This window comes from Trichosurus vulpecula, chromosome 1, assembly GCF_011100635.1.
Source record: "Trichosurus vulpecula isolate mTriVul1 chromosome 1, mTriVul1.pri, whole genome shotgun sequence".
NCBI classification, from domain to species: domain Eukaryota; kingdom Metazoa; phylum Chordata; class Mammalia; order Diprotodontia; family Phalangeridae; genus Trichosurus; species Trichosurus vulpecula.
The window spans coordinates 203,437,907-203,453,134 of record NC_050573.1 but is presented as its reverse complement, the minus strand read 5'-3'; positions in this window follow the sequence as shown (position 1 = coordinate 203,453,134).

The window sequence follows — 15,228 nt, the reverse complement described above, 5'->3', positions numbered from 1 at the left end:
AAATAAAGGCCAAATTCTTCAAGGGCACTTGGTTGAATTAAGTGCTAAGAGTCCATTTTGATTGCCAATACACCATTCTGAGGAGCAATTTGGAATTATGTCCAAAGTGCTATAAAATTGTGCATACTCGTGGCGGAGCCAAGATGGAGGCTGGAAAGCAGGGACTAGCGTGACCTCCCTGCCGAGTCCCTCCAAAAACCTATAAAAAAATGGCTCTGAACCAATTCTAGAATGGCAGAACCCACAAAACAGCAGAGGGAAGCAGGGCTCCAGTCCAGGACAGCCTGGATGGTCTCTGGGTGAGGTCTATCCCACACGGAGCTGGGAGCTGGGAGCTGGGAGCTGGGAGCTGGGAACGGAGTGGAGCAGAGTCCAGCGTGGGCGGCGTGGACTATCCAGACCAGAGGCTGGGCAGAGGGGGCCCTAGCACCTTGACTCAGTGAGCTGCGGCAGTTACCAGACTCCTTAACCCACAAACACCAAAGACTGCGGAGAAGGTTATTGGGAAAAGCTGTGGGAGTAGAAAGAGTTCGCGGTTCGGCTTCCAGCCCTGGGGGCAGCAGAGGTGGGGCAGCTATAGCTGTTGTTACTTCCGGCCCCAGGCCCACCTGGTGGGAGGAATTAAGTGGCGGATCAGAGCAGGAGTGCACGGCCTGCTGAAGATCTAAGCCCAGTCCGGTTTGGGGGTTCTTGGGGAAGGAGCAGTGCTGGTGTGGCAGAGCTGGCACCTCCCCCCCAAACGGGGAACATAGAACTCTCTAGTCTACAAGCAGTCATACCCCGCTGAAAAACTCAAAGGTCAGGTTAGTTGGCTGGGAATATGGCCAGGCAGCGAAAATGCACCGAGATTCAGTCTCAGACTTTGCATTCTTTCTTTGGTGACAAAGAAGACCAAAACATACAGCCTAAAGAAGTCAATAAAGCGCAAGAGCCTACACCAACAGCCTCCAAGAAAAACATGAACTGGTCCCAAGCCATGGAAGAGCTCAAAAAGGATTTGGAAAAGCAAGTTAGAGAAGTAGAGGAAAAATTGGGAAGAGAAATGAGAAGGATGCAAGAAAACCATGAAAAACAAGTCAATGACTTGCTAAAGGAGACCCAAAAAAATACTGAAAAATACGCTGAAGAAAACAACACCTTAAAAAACAGACTAACTCAAATGGCAAAAGAGCTCCAAAAAGCCAATGAGGAGAAGAATGCCTTGAAAGGCAGAATTAGCCAAATGGAAAAGGAGGTCCAAAAGACCAATGGAGAAAATACTACTTTAAAAATTAGATTGGAGCAAGTGGAAGCTAGTGATTTCATGAGAAATCAAGATATTATAAAACAGAACCAAAGGAATGAAAAAATGGAAGATAATGTGAAATATCTCATTGGAAAAACCACTGACCTGGAAAATAGATCCAGGAGAGATAATTTAAAAATTATTGGACTACCTGAAAGCCAGGATCAAAAAAGAGCCTCGATATCATCTTTCAAGAAATTATCAAGGAGAACTGCCCTGATATTCTAGAGCCACAGGGCAAAATAGAAATTGAAAGAATCCATCAATCGCCTCCTCAAATAGATCCAAAAAAGAAATCTCCTAGGAATATTGTTGCCAAATTCCAGAGCTCCCAGATCAAGAAGAACATACTACAAGCAGCCAGAAAGAAACAATTTGAGCATTGTGGAAACATAATCAGAATAACCTAAGATCTAGCAGCTTCTACATTAAGAGATCGAATACGACATTCCAGAGGTCAATGGAGCTAGGATTAAAACCTAGAATCACCTACCCAGCAAAACTGAGTATCATGCTCCAAGGCAAAATATGGATTTTTAATAAAATAGAGGACTTTCAAGCTTTCTTAGTGAAAAGAACAGAACTGAATAGAAAATTTGACTTTCAAACACAAGAATCAAGAGAAGCATGAAAAGGTAATCAAGAAAAAGAACAAGAAAAAGAAATTGCAAGGGACTTACTAAAGTGGAACTGTTTTGTTTACATTCCTACATGGAAAGATAACATGCATGATTCATGAGACCTCAGTATTAGGGTAGCTGAAGGGAATATGCATATATGTATATATGCTTATGTACATATATATACATATATAAGTGAATGTGTATGTATGTATATATCTATGTGTATATATATATATACATATACATATATACACACACACACACACATATATATATATACAGAGAGAGAGAGAGACAGAGAGAGAGGACACAGGGTGAGTTGAAGATGAAGGGAAGATATCTAAAAGAAATAAAATCAAATTAAGGGATGAGAGAGGAACATATTGGGAGAGGGAAATAGGGAGAGATAGAATGTGGTGGATTATCTCACATAAAGGTGGCAAGAGGAAGCAGTTCTGTGGGAGGAGGGGAGAGGGCAGGTGAGGGGGGAATGAGTGAACCTTGCACTCATCAGATTTGGCCTGAGGAGGGAATACCATACATACCCAATTGTGTATCTTACCCCACATGAAAGAAGAGGGAAGAATATAAAAAAGGGGGGGATGATGGAGGGGAGGGCAGATGGGGGTGGAGGTAATCAAAAACAAACACTTTCAAAAGGGGACAGGGTAAAAGGAGAAAAGTCAATAAAGGGGGATGGGTTGGGAAGGAGCAAAATATAGTTAGTCTTTCACAACATGAGTATTGTGGAAGGGTTATACATAATGATACACATGTGGCCTATGTTGAATTGCTTGACTTCTTGGGGAGGGTGGGTGGGAAGGGAGGAGGGGGGAGAATTTGGAACTCAAAGTTTTTAAAAACAGATGTTCAAAAACAAAAAAAAAGTTTTTTGCATGCAGCTAGAAAATAAGATACATAGGCAATGGAGAGTAGAAATTTAGCTTGCCCTACAAAAAAGGAAGGGAAAGGGGGATGGGGGAGAATGGGGTGACAGAAGGGAGGGCTGACTGGGGAACAGGGCAACCAGAATATACGCCATCTTGGAGTGGGGGGGGAGGGTAGAAATGGGGAGAAAATTTGTAATTCAAACTCTTGTGAAAACCAATGCTGAAAACTAAATATGTTAAATAAATAAATTAAATTCAAAAAAGTAGAAAAAAAATTGTGCATACTCTTTGATCCAGCAATTACTAGGTCTGTATCCTAAAGAAATCACAAAAAAGGGAAAAGGACACACATGTACAAAAATATTCATAGCAGCTCTATTTGTTGGCAAAGAATTTGAAACACCCATCAGTTGGGGAATGGTTGAACAAGTTGTGGCGTATGAATATAATGAAATATTATTGTGCTGTAAGAAATGATGAGCAGACAAATTTCAGAAAGGCTTGGAAAGACTTTCATGAACTGATACTGAGTGAAGTGAGTAGATCCAGGAGAACATTGTATGCAGTTACAGAAACATTGTGCAATGATCAACTATGGTAGACTTAGCTCTTCTCAGCAACACACTGACCATAAACAATTCCAAAATATTCATGATGGAAAATGCTATCCTCATCTAGAGAAAGAACTATGGAGTTTGAATGTGGATAAAACCATACTATTTTCACCTTTTTTCTTTTTGTTTTTTCTTTCTTGTGTTTTTTTTTTTTGCTTTTCTTCTCATTTTGTTTCACAATATGACTAATGTGGAAATATGTTTAACATGATTGTACATGTGTAACTTAGACTGCTTGCTGTCTTGGGGAGGGGGTAGGGATGAAAGGGAGGGAGAAAAATTTGGAACTCAAAATCTTCTAAAATGAATGTTGAAAACTATCTTTACGTGTAATTGGAAAAATAAAATACTATTAAGTGGGAAAAACCAATATTTGATCTTGTTCTCTTTTAAATCTTTTCTGGAGTTTATGTTGACGTACTCTTGTAACACTTCGATCTGTAGGCTTGGAACCACTTTGCAAAAAAGTAGCTAGAAGAGAAAATGATAGATTTGGGTCTCAAAAATACAAAAGCAGAAGAAAGTTTGGCAGAAAAGAAGCTAATGGTAAGATTTAAAACATTAAGGCATGATCTCAAAGATATAATACATAGAGCTAATATAATCATTATAGCTGTCATGGAAGAGCATGGTATATTTGAATTTTAAAATCCCTGAATACCACATGGAAGGAAATGCAAATTCACAGATCAATAACAAGAAAAAATACTTAAAATTTCAAGGCATATAATACTTGTATTTTAGAACTTCAATAGAACATATTATTTCTTTGTTTTACATTATAATCAAAATCTCATTTTCACATACAATATTCATAGCTCTTTGTTCTCTTCCCAAAGTGACCTATTTCTTCTCAAACCTCTATCTTCACACAACAGTAGTGTTTAACAGTACCAGCTGTGTTTCTAGCATGTGTTCATAACTTGGGGACTATGACCTTTTTTTAAGAAAAATATTTTGATAATTGTATTTCAATATAATTGTCTTTCTTTGTAACACTGAGTATTTTGTTTTATTCATTAATAAAACATTATTCTGATAAGAGGTCCATAGGCATCATCGGACTACCATAGGGGTCCATTCCACAAAATGGGTTAAGAATCCTTTCTCTAAACTCACTATTTTTTATTTCCTAGAATTTCACAATACTTAGCAGTGAATTCTAGCAGTGGTATCTCTTAGAGGTATCATTTATCCCCACATGATTCATTAGAAATGAATAGTTGTCATGAGACTTGGCAAATTTGGGGAGGCTTTTTATCATTAACACACACACACACACACACACAGAGAATTGTGTGTGTGCGTGTGTGTGTGCCCGCCTCTCTCTCTCTCTCTCTCTCTCTCTCTCTCTCTCTCTCTCTCCATATATATATATATATACATATATATATGTATATATATATATCTACATATATATATGTAGATATATATATATATCTGTCTATCTACACAAAAATATATCTTTCTTGGGAAGACAGTAGACATATCTATCATTCACATCAACCTGACAAATAACTGCTTCTATAATATTCATTTACGTTTGCCAACCTCTTCTACTCATTTGTTCCCTTGACCATTATTGGATCACCTTGAAGCTGATGGTTCTTATGGATCCATTTCATTATACTTTGGTGAATAAGAAGCTACTTCTTCCTTTAGGAAACTGAGGCAAACAAGGTTAAGTGACTTGCCTGACTTGCCCAGGGTCACTCAGCTAGTATGTGTCTGAAGTCAGATTTGAACGCAGGTCATCTGACTCTATGCCCCGTGCTCTATTCCCTGCACCACCTAACTGCTTCTTTTCATGGTATTATTCAGCTCCAATTGTTCAGCAGTTCTTGTCCCCTTCCTTTTCTATGTATAATTCTTCCACTTTCCAAACTCTTGAAACAGATTAAAATTTCCCTCTGCCTCTTCGTATCTTTTGTTTTCTTCTTGAAGCACTTTTGTTCTACAATGAATTCTTTAATCTCCTTGATAACTAGGAGAATACAAATTCATTCATCCAGCTTTTTCATTTTTACCAATATAATGTGAACCAGCTTGTACTTTGTACATGCATAGCTATTACTTGGCTCTGAGGAAAACACGCACATATAGCACACTTTCTTCAAGATGGTGTAGCAAAGTTTTCATAGTTTAAATCTCCCATTATTAATATTTGTGTGTGTATGCCAGTTTTATGGTTTCTATGATGAAGTTATTACCAATATGCCTAGAATGCCCTCTCTATTCCCTTGTGTCAGAGGTAACAATAAGCAGCTCATCTGTCCCAGCGACATCTGTGCAATATCATGATATCAAGAAGACGTTTCCTACTACATTGTGAAGGCCCTCTATGGAGGATTTGTGTCAAGACATGGACCCGAGTCATCTATGATAGAGAGGCAAGGATGGCTTATGATCTACAATGCAGAAGGAATTATCACATCATTGACATCAAAGATCTATAAAAGTACCTAAGCCTCCTTTACTCAATATATAGGAAAGGCTACTAGAAAAAATAATGTTTTCACTGGAAAGACCAGTGGACCATGAGTTTGACTGGGCTATTGTTCTGCTTCTTCCAGTGAATAAGACCTTACATGAGTCATTTAACTTCTTTTAGATACAATTTCTTCCTCTTTCAAATAGATATTATAGTACATATTCCATATAGAGTACATATTATAGTACTTATAGTATTTATTATATATAGTATATTACAGTACATATTATAGTAAATCTAGTGATTAGGCAGATGAATGGAAAGTGCCACGAAAACTGAAGAATTCTATGCAAAATTAGAGCACAAAATGGTAATATTAATAAATTCTAGATTTTCTATCAAAATTATGATCATGATTTTGTAACAGATTTAGAGAACTGTGTTGGAAATTAGAATTGTCGAGGAATCACCAGGACCAGCTTTCTGAATGGTGTTGGTTGTACAATTTTCATAAGTAAATACCTTCTGTAAGTGAGCCAAATCTAGATCAATATAGTATTGGCCATCATCAACTAGATACTTATTTAAAAAGCAATAACTTCGAGATGTCATCAATAAAGGCACCTATAATAAGAGTTTGGTAAACATCATGGCAGCTATTTAAATAAGAATACAATCCATCCAATCCACCAAATTCACTTCATTTCAACTCAACAAACTTCTATTAAATGCCTGCTATGTGCCAGGAACTTTGCTAGGCCCTTGAAATACAAAGACAAAAATGAAACAATTCCTGCCCTCAAGAAGCTGATATATGTGTGTTCCACTCTGGTAAAACAGAATGTTCATAATTAAGTTTATATAAAATGTAGTCAAAGTAAACCTTTATGTCATTTTCCAGTTTGAAGTGCTTGGGAAATGTATATCATCTCCTTTTGCACTCTTTGATGTGATAACATTTTCATATTGCAGAATGACAGTGAACATGGGTTTGGTTTTTTTTAATATTGTATTTATGGTAGGTACCTTTACAACTCAATTTAAATATCTTACCTTTTCTCTTCTTTAAGCTCACTATCTTTAAACTTTTGTTCCAGTTATCAGGCAGGATTGGTTTGGTGTAAAAGGTATTCATTTCTTATCTGATGTTTCCTAGCTTCCCTGCTGGTTGCAAAAGCATTGCTCCCAAGAAATTCAAGTTTATGTGTTGATAAATTGTGAGGCAAAGAATTGGATCATGCTAGGAAAGTGAAACATCTATCGTTGTCTGTTTCCTTATTCTCTCTTCTTTCTACTTCCTAGGTTATCCTCATATTTCCAGAATCTTTTTTTTCCTCCTGTGGGTGAAGTAGAAAGGGGAGGTGAATGAGGTAAGAATGAGAGGCACTGAAGAAATAGCAATATATGAAAAGAATGGACAAATACCTTGTCCGACTTCTGTAGTTGAAGCAAGAGTAACTGACAAGCTTATAATTCTGGTGAAAGTTATGAAACTTTCCCTTTGTGAATGTATTACAATCTATCACAGAAATCAGAAACCCAGGTATATGATGACTTTAAGATACTGAGGGCAGACTGTTCTCTGTTTGATCTGGGGAAGGACAGGGCTACTTGAAGGTGAGACAATCAGTTGACTTCACTGTGTAGGAATTACTGATCAGGAATGCTCTGAGTTAAGGTAAATAACTGTTTTTCCTTGCTAGAGTTTCCATCTGCAATGCTAATTTCAGGATGGATGGTGAGAAAGGGAGCCTGGGAAGGGGAAGTTATTCAGTGACTTAAGCCCCAAAGCTTGGAGTTCTAAAAATTTGGAAGTCTGATCACCAAAACTTGCTCCCCAGTGCTGCAGTGCACCCTTGGAGAATCACAGCTGAACCAAGGTTTACAAACAGGGTAATGAAAGTCACTAAAGAGTGCAGCTCCCACCCCAATGGCAAAGTAATTGGGCCCAAAGGTGCCTGAAGGAGGGGAAAGAGACTTCTGTAGTTTACAGAGAATGCAGACTTTCCAGCACATGAAATATAATCCTAATTTAAAAAAAAACTATATTGGAAGTTCGCCATGTTGCAAAGAGCAGTATGCTTAAAAAAGAGATCACTTTTTAACATGTGTCTACAAATGGCTTGTCTTAAGAAGGGAATAAAAATGAGTAATATACTGCATCTCCTTTGAAGGCAGCAAAATGCCATTTGCAGATAGTAATCTTGAAAAAGTATTTTTTTTTGCAAAGCCAAAGTTCCTATTCTAACAATATTTCTATGCAGCTATCTAATGGCCCTTTGAATCTGAAAGCCATTCAGATGATCACAGATCTAGAACAGGAAGAGAAATCATAGGGCATGTAGTCCAACCCCTTTTCTTCACAGAAGAGGAAAATTGAGGTTCTTGGAGATTAAATGGTCACACAGGGAAAGCGTTAAAGACAAGATTATAAACCCTGAGGTTCTGACTCCAGGATCTTTCCACAGCCCTACCCTGCTGCCTCCATCTTCAAGCTACCTGTAGTTTGACTCATAAAATGGGACAAATGAAAAGGCAATTCTCAAAGACATTTACTGTTTCACGTTGTAGGCAGTAACTTCTATGCTCCTGGTGTATTTCCTAACCTTAGAGCACGTAATATCCCTCCATCATTCAGGCTTACAGAAATACGGGCTAGTTTGGTGCCACTGAACACAGTCATAAATTGGTAAAGCTGGGAGGGTCTTTGCGGTTGACCTAATCTAACCTTTACAGTTGCCTATCATATGATAGAAGATACTAAAATCTCCTCTTCCTTCTCCTTCTTCTCCTTCTCTCCCTTTTCTCTTCCTCTCCCTCACCCCAAGTACATTTTTATTTTGAGGGTTTTCTCCTCCTTCCCTGTCTTGTTCAGACTCTCATAGGCTCTCACCCAGACTACTGTAATGTCCTCCTAATTGGTCTTTCTTCCTCAGGTCTCTCTTTTCCAAACCTTCCAGATTGTTGCCAACATGATCTTTCTAAAGTTAGCTCTAACCATGTCACTCCCTTGTTCAACAAATTCCAGTGGATTCCTCTTGCTCCAGGATCAAATACAAGTTTCTCTATGATTTACAACCCTTTCTAACCTTTGTCCAAACAACTCTACTCTTCCAGGCTTACCATATATTATACGTCTTCTCTCACTTTAGAGCCCAGACAAACTAGTCTGTTCCTCACACATTATACTCCAGATCTTGTCTCCTTGACTTTACACCTGCTGTTAGTATGCTGGTCTTACTCCTTCTGCCTCTTAGAATTACTGTTTTCCTTAGAAGTATATTTTTTGTACTATCTTCTACATGAAGTTTTTACTGATATCACAGCTGATAGTGCCTTATCCTACCCTGGCCCCAACTTATCTTGTATTTATTATATATACTTCTACGGATACATGAAAACGGGGACCATTTCATTTTTCTATTTGTATTTCCAGTACTTAGCACAATGCCTGGCAAGTAGTAAGCACTTAGTAAATGTTTACCGGCCTCCTTGCAATTCCTTGAACAAGAAACTCCACTTCCTGACTCCAGGTGTTTTTACTGCCTGATTCCTATGCTTGGAATTATCTCCTCCTCCTCGCTGCCTCCTTTAAGTCCCATCTAAAATTCCCACCTTCTACATGAAACCTTTCTCAAATCCCCTGAATGCTATTCCTCTCCTTTTGTTGCTTATATTCCATGTAACCGGTATACATCTTGTTTGTACAGTCATTTGCACATTGTCTCCCTCATTTGAATATGAAATCCTTGCGATCCCAAACTATCTCTTAATTTTCTTTCCCTCTTTAGTGCTTATCATAGTATCTGCCACATACTGGGTGCTTAATAAATGATAGCTGACTATAGGTGGGTCCAATTCATCTAAATGAGAACTTGCACTAAGTAGTTCCAACTCAAGAAATCGTTAGTCATTTTGGCAATTAGAAATACACTACCATAAAAGACAAAGATGCTGTGGACCTCAGGATTGCTGAGAAAGATTACAAAATCACTTAGCAGAGCAGAGCCAATGATAACGGATGGCTTCCAAATCCTTTAGTTGAATATGAGAAGAACATTGATGTAGACTGAGTCACTTTTCCTCATCATGTTGGAAACTACTTTTGTCCACTTACAGTTGGCAAGGAAGACTGCTCTGCATAGTAAGTGGCTAGTGTTCTCCTCCTGAAGTTAGGAAGATCTGGGTTTTAGTTTCTCCTTTTACATACTGCTTGTATGATTCTGGGCAAGTTATTCAACCTTTCAGTGCCCCAGGGCAACTCACTAAGACTATATATAGGTTGATGGACTGGTGTTGTCCTATCTTGGTAGAAGAGTTTCCTCTCTGGGAGATCCCTATTCCATTGAAACCACAGGTCTGGCTTCCCCCCTTCCCCCTCATAATACCTTTCCTCGCCACCGCACCCCACCCCTGCTCCAAAGGAAAAAAAAGTATTCTTATAGTTGGAGAGAAGTCCATCCCCCACAGGTCTGTTCTCCCTCTCCAATCCTTCTCCCCCCAAAAGTCTTCTTACAGTCAAAGCTAGTGTAGAAAGAGGTTTATCTACTTCTCCCCAGAGATGGTAAGCACTGAGAACGGAAGTGCCTGCCATTGTTATAACACACATGTGTACATACAATGCATAGTTATTTCAATGTCATTAATTGTTTCATTACATGCCAGTTAGAACTATTTTTACAATGCAGTTATATAAGAATTTTTTAATGTCATATTAAGTCTGCCTCTGACAGTCACATTAATGATATACTTTAACACCTCAAGAATGTATAATTTAATCAGAATGGATACTCCTTCCGTTCATGTAAATAATAACTCCTACATAGCTTAGAAGATGGTCCTCAAGACTTTTTGCAGCTTAAGAATGTATCACCTCATGAACAACCTTGTGAAGAGTCACTGGGACCTAAACTGGTCCTTGGACAAAAAGAGAGTCATTGATATAAAGAAATATTTTGTGCAACATCATAGAAAGTGTGCACCCTAAGGTCATTTTTTGGAGTGAGAGATGAATACTGACCCCCACACTTCTGAGAACAGCAATAAAAAGAATGGCTAGCATTTATATGGAGCTTTAAGATTTGCAAAGAAGAGGGCAGCTAGGTAGCACAGTGAGTAGAGCACCAGCCCTGGAGTCAGGAGGACCTGAGTTCAAGTCCAGCCTCAAACACTTGACACACTTACTACCTGTGTGACCTTGGGCAGGTCACTTAACCCCAATTGCCCTACCTTCCCCCCTGCAAAAAAAAGAAAAGATTTGCAAAGAGCTTTACAAATATTATTTAATCCTCACAATAACCCTGGGAGGTAAGTGCTATTATTATCCCTGTTTGATAATTGAGAAAACTGGGGCTGAAAAAAGGTTAAAGAACTTGCCCAGGGTCACACATCTAGTAAGTTCTGAAGTGGGATTTGAACTCAGGTCCAGTACTCTAACCATTTTACCACCTGGCTGTCATTCTATGTCACTCATAATCCACATAACATAGAGTTCTGTTTCTGACAATTACTGCAGAGGACCATTGCCGCCAGTGGCTGTGGTGCCAAAATGGCTGTAGATGGCCAAATGCCTCGGAGAGCAAAAAGAAAAACACAGGCCAGGCGGCAGAGTAAAGAGCAGCTCCGTTTATTTAACTGAGGGACAGGGCTTATATATCTTTTAGGCAAGCAGAAACAACAAATCCAAGTGTGAGGCATTTGCATAATGTATGACTTCCTGTGCTTTTGTTCCCTTTTGCTGTAAACAATGTTGTGCTAATAGCGCACAGGTAGTATTTAGCACGTGTGGGCCGTGGGGTTTTTTTGAGAGAGCACGTGTGTACCGAGGACGATTGAAGAGCCTTCATCCTGAGCAGCACATGTATGCTGAGGGAAGGATGGAGAGCCCACTTGTGGAGTTATCAGCCCAAGGGCAACAACAGACCTCTGGCCTGTATCTTATCCCAGAATGGACTTTCTCAGAGCTGGCCCTCTACAGACCATCTTCTGCAGAAAGCCACAGTTGTAACCACAATTTTCCCTCAACAATCTAATCTAGCTCAATCATCCATGGATTTATATGAATCTTTTTTTTAAAAAATCACTGTTTTTACCTTATGTCAATACATTAGGATGAGGTCAAAAGTTTATCTACTCATGAAGACCCTTTGATCTCTTTGGGATACAGAACTAGTAGAAAAAAAAATACTATCTTTTGTATGTGCTATATTTCTTTAACACTTACTGGGATAAATCTTGGTTCTGGCATTCTGGGATTTGTTGAGTGCTTTTGTTCACTGTCTTCATTTCAAATCAACAAACACTTATTAAATGCTTACTATATGCAATGCCATTGCTGGTGTTATATTCACACATTTCATGATTTTGTAAATGTACCTTATGCTCTCAGTCTTTATTATTCATTCACACGTTCATTCATTTTTAACAATTATTTATAGAGAGGATCCCATTATTGTTCTTTTATTGCTACTCTCTGACGCTGCAGCCCCAATAGCTAAAGAGATCTTAGGCCGTGGTAGTCAGCACTTCCTGCAGTACTGGATGGATATCATAATCAGATTGAAGGTTTTGATAACCCTGCTGTGTTCTGCCCTGGTCATGCGGCATTTAGATTAATACATATAGGTTTAGGCGGCACATTTTAGGAAGGGATAAAGTGGAACACATTCAGAAGAGGATAACCACGATGGCAATGAGAATTGAAATTATAGACTATATGGACTGTTTAGAAGAGAAAGCTTGGGTATTGGGGGTGGGACAAGACCTCTGCAGAACTATTTCAATCCATCCATCAACCCTTCTGAAGTACCTACTACGTTCTAGGCACTGTATTTGTGGAAGTATTTTGTAAAAGGCAGATTAGACATGCTGTTTGGTCCCAGATGAGAACATTAGGATGAATGCATGGAAAAAAAGCATATTTTGGTTCAATATAAAAAAAAAGAATCTTCTTATCAGTACGACTATCCAAAAAAAAAAATAGAACAGTTGGCTTCTTGTAGTAATGAGCTCCCTATCATAGGAGGCTGAATAATGAGTCACTGGGAATACTGTTGAGGAAGTTCATGTTTCCCATGGGGATCTTGGACAAGATAACCTTAGGTCCTTTCTAAACCTAGGATTCTATGATTCTATGATCATCCTAGAAGGAAAAGTCTTTCCTAGTCATTCAATAAATGTCCTTATCTGAAGCACCCCCTTGAAAAGTTACAAAAATAGAAATTACCCTTAGTATCAGGTTATCCCATAAGCCACTACGTAATTGCTCTCTGAAGGGATTTTCACCTGTTCCAGGCCCTGCCCTCATTTAGGTTTGCATTGAATACTGTAGTGCAATGCAGAGGTATGGTGCCTTTGTGTGGGTGGTTAGATTATCATCCATACTAGCTCCTTCCGCCTTCAGTTCCTTCCCCCCAGGGACAGAGAGCATACGGATGCTCGAGCTGTCCTTGGGTACCTCCTGACAGCCCATTTCCCTTGCGAGGGGGAAAGAAAGGGTTTGTCGAAGTCAAACACAGTTGTTTCCTCTCTGCTGAACTAGGATTGCAAAATTCTCTAACAAATTCCAAAAGACAACAAAAGAAGCAAAAACCACATCAGAGGATCAATGTAAAAACTTCCCTTGGTGGTATATTCTTCAGTGCTGATAACATTAGGACTCACACTTTTATAGTTATCAGGGTCTATAGTAATTATTAGCCCACAAGAATTAAGAGAACATTCTTCAAAGCTGGAGAGTAGAGACCATCTAACCCAATCCTTTCATTTTTACCATTGAGGAAACTGACCCTCAGAGTGTTTAAGTGAGTTGCCCTGGACTGCATGGCTCGGCTAGGGAAAGATCCAGGACAAAAAATGAGGTCCAAGGATGTCATTTAGAGAGAACACGTGGGAAGAATTTGGATCGACTTTGGTTGTTTTGTTTTTAATTAGAATATTACTAGAGTATGTTTGCCATCAGTGAACATAAGTGAATCCAGTTTTATTTCAGAATATAGGAATATCTTGTAATAAGTATTTTGGAACATTAAATTAAATATGCTTCTAATTGTGTTAAAAGGAAATCTCACCTCCTGGCATGCCCTCATTAAAAACTCCATTGAACTACGCTGGTCTTAAACTGTGGGACCATTTCCACTTTTTTTGCTAGGAGCTAGTGGAATCCAGGCAGCAGTAGGTTTCACCCACAGACTTTTTAGTACTTCTATAGCCACTGAGACACTTCAACTCATCTTGCTATACACAAAAAGAGGTAGCCAGCAGACAATGTGCAACATGTGTAACTCTGGGCACTGAGAACTTTGTGAGTCTGCCAAAAACTCATTTCATTAGTGTACTTTGCAGCTGTATAACAACCATTTGGCTGGAATGATACAGACTGAATATAAAACCATGTCTTGGAGGTGAAAGGCTCAGCATAGGGATTAGGCTCAGACCCAGCATAGTACTGGAAGGCCCAGCCCTGGAACACCATGCCCTAGAGTGAAGCTTAGCAATTGCCTCTTCAGAATAGGGAGGTTTCTCTCTTCTTTTCAATCTCAGGTTAGATAGGAAAAGAATTTTCTCTGGACTAAAATCTTCCCCTATAATTAGCATTCTCCACAGAGCCAAGCTTAGTGCTTTGTTCTTAGTAGGCACTCAAGGAATATTTGTTCAGTGAATGATGAACTCAGTACTGAAACTCTAAAGGCAATGTGTTGTTTACGTCTATATGCACAATGACTGGCAAACTTCAATCAGGAAATCAAGACAAGCACCTATCTAGTAGAAACATCAATTAAATCCTATTGCTCCTACCTCCACTCTGTGTCCCACTCATCTCTCCAACCCAACTGACAATATGGTTCACCTTTACTGCCTTCCCTCCTACAGAATAAAGGAGTTCACTCCTCTCTTCTCTAAATATATTTCAATAAGAAAGAAGGATACAAGGCAACCTACGGTGAATTGAAAACTTGCCCTGCTATCACATTTATCAGTATGGTATAGTGAGTGTTAAATGCATGTCACCACAGAGAACTGTTCTCTCTCTCTCTCTCTCTCTCTCTCTCTCTCTCTCTCTCTCTCAAGTTTTAAATTTCCCCAGCTAGTGTAAAACTTAATGAAAGCCCTGGAGTATACAATAGCATTTTGAAAACAGGAATTTGTGACTGCTGTGAATCATCACTCACAGCAGGGACCCAGAAATGTGAATTGTGGGAGGAACACGCTTAGGCCCCCTCTCTTTTTTACTGGGAATTTATTACAGGCGTGTCATTATTTACAATGCACCATTCACATCCTCTAAAGAGCCAATAAACTGGCTGCTGAATATGCATTTTGCTCTGTGGTGAACACAGATGTTTCCAGCTAATATCCATTTCATTTAATTTCTTTTCTTTTTTTT